The following is a 2500-nucleotide window of genomic DNA, read 5'->3' as shown; positions in this document are numbered from 1 at the left end:
TAACCTATATTGTACCTTAACCTAACCTATATTGTACCTTAACCTAACCTATATTGGGCCTTAACCTAACCTATATTGGGCCTTAACCTAACCTATATTGGGCCTTAACCTAACCTATATTGGGCCTTAACCTAACCTATATTGGGCCTTAACGTAACCCACGTTGCGCCTTAACCTAACCTATATTGTACCTTAACCTAACCCATATTGTACCTTAACCTAACCTATATTGGGCCTTAACCTAACCTATATTGGGCCTTAACCTAACCTATATTGGGCCTTAACCTAACCTATATTGGGCCTTAACGTAACCCACGTTGCGCCTTAACGTAACCCACGTTGCGCCTTAACGTAACCCACGTTGCGCCTTAACGTAACCCACGTTGCGCCTTAACGTAACCCACGTTGCGCCTTAACGTAACCCACGTTGCGCCTTAACCTAACCCATATTGCGCCTTAACCTAACCCATATTGCGCCTTAACCTAACCCATATTGCGCCTTAACCTAACCCATATTGTACCTTAACCTAACCTATATTGTACCTTAACCTAACCTATATTGTACCTTAACCTAACCTATATTGGGCCTTAACCTAACCTATATTGGGCCTTAACCTAACCTATATTGGGCCTTAACCTAACCTATATTGGGCCTTAACCTAACCTATATTGGGCCTTAACGTAACCCACGTTGCGCCTTAACGTAACCCACGTTGCGCCTTAACGTAACCCACGTTGCGCCTTAACGTAACCCACGTTGCGCCTTAACGTAACCCACGTTGCGCCTTAACGTAACCCACGTTGCGCCTTAACCTAACCCATATTGCGCCTTAACCTAACCCATATTGCGCCTTAACCTAACCCATATTGCGCCTTAACCTAACCCATATTGTGCCTTAACCTAACCTATATTGTACCTTAACCTAACCCATATTGTACCTTAACCTAACCTATATTGTACCTTAACCTAACCTATATTGTACCTTAACCTAACCTATATTGTACCTTAACCTAACCCATATTGCGCCTTAACCTAACCCATATTGCGCCTTAACCTAACCCATATTGCGCCTTAACCTAACCCATATTGCGCCTTAACCTAACCCATATTGCGCCTTAACCTAACCCATATTGCGCCTTAACCTAACCCATATTGCGCCTTAACCTAACCCATATTGCGCCTTAACCTAACCCATATTGCGCCTTAACCTAACCCATATTGTACCTTAACCTAACCCATATTGTACCTTAACCTAACCTATATTGTACCTTAACCTAACCTATATTGTACCTTAACCTAACCTATATTGTACCTTAACCTAACCTATATTGGGCCTTAACCTAACCTATATTGGGCCTTAACCTAACCTATATTGGGCCTTAACCTAACCTATATTGGGCCTTAACCTAACCTATATTGGGCCTTAACGTAACCCACGTTGCGCCTTAACGTAACCCACGTTGCGCCTTAACGTAACCCACGTTGCGCCTTAACGTAACCCACGTTGCGCCTTAACGTAACCCACGTTGCGCCTTAACGTAACCCACGTTGCGCCTTAACGTAACCCACGTTGCGCCTTAACGTAACCCACGTTGCGCCTTAACCCAACACACGTTGCGCCTTAACCCAACACACGTTGGGCCTTAACCCAACACACGTTGGGCCTTAACCCAACACACGTTGGGCCTTAACCCAACACACGTTGGGCCTTAACCCAACACACGTTGGGCCTTAACCCAACACACGTTGGGCCTTAACCCAACACACGTTGGGCCTTAACCCAACACACGTTGGGCCTTAACCCAACACACGTTGGGCCTTAACCCAACACACGTTGGGCCTTAACCCAACACACGTTGGGCCTTAACCCAACACACGTTGGGCCTTAACCCAACACACGTTGGGCCTTAACCCAACACACGTTGGGCCTTAACCCAACACACGTTGGGCCTTAACCCAACACACGTTGGGCCTTAACCCAACACACGTTGGGCCTTAACCTGCTCTGTAATTGTCATACGACGCGTTAAATTAGTGTGGTGTTGCCTAACTGCAACCCCCGCAATATAGTTTGCTACTCGCACTGCCTGGTCCCCAGAGTATCGCTTCATGTTAAACACCTTGCAGCTATACACTGTAATGCGGATGGCAGCAGGACGTACATGCTCAATGCCCTTCGCAGTTGTTCATTGGCATTTGCATGGCGAAGCACAGCCTACGTTGTGGTACGGCGTGTGTCAACTGTCCGCTGATGTTGTACGTCCAAATCACACACTGTACTGCACATTGGTCCTCATGTACTGAATGATACATCGTGGTACATGTGTGACCGTACCACGACTGCGCCAACAACGGCGAACCATACGGTCCAAATATTGTGCACTCAGCTACGTGTCGTCTCCCTATAAGAGCTGGATTGCAGTATGGTATGCCGTGGATGGCGATCAGCATGAGCCGTCTGTTGATGTAGTGGCGCGTGTTGTCAGACGTAGTCGTCTC

This window comes from Schistocerca americana, unplaced genomic scaffold, assembly GCF_021461395.2.
Source record: "Schistocerca americana isolate TAMUIC-IGC-003095 unplaced genomic scaffold, iqSchAmer2.1 HiC_scaffold_452, whole genome shotgun sequence".
Classification (NCBI taxonomy): Eukaryota; Metazoa; Arthropoda; class Insecta; order Orthoptera; family Acrididae; genus Schistocerca; species Schistocerca americana.
Note: the sequence above shows the minus strand (reverse complement) of the source record.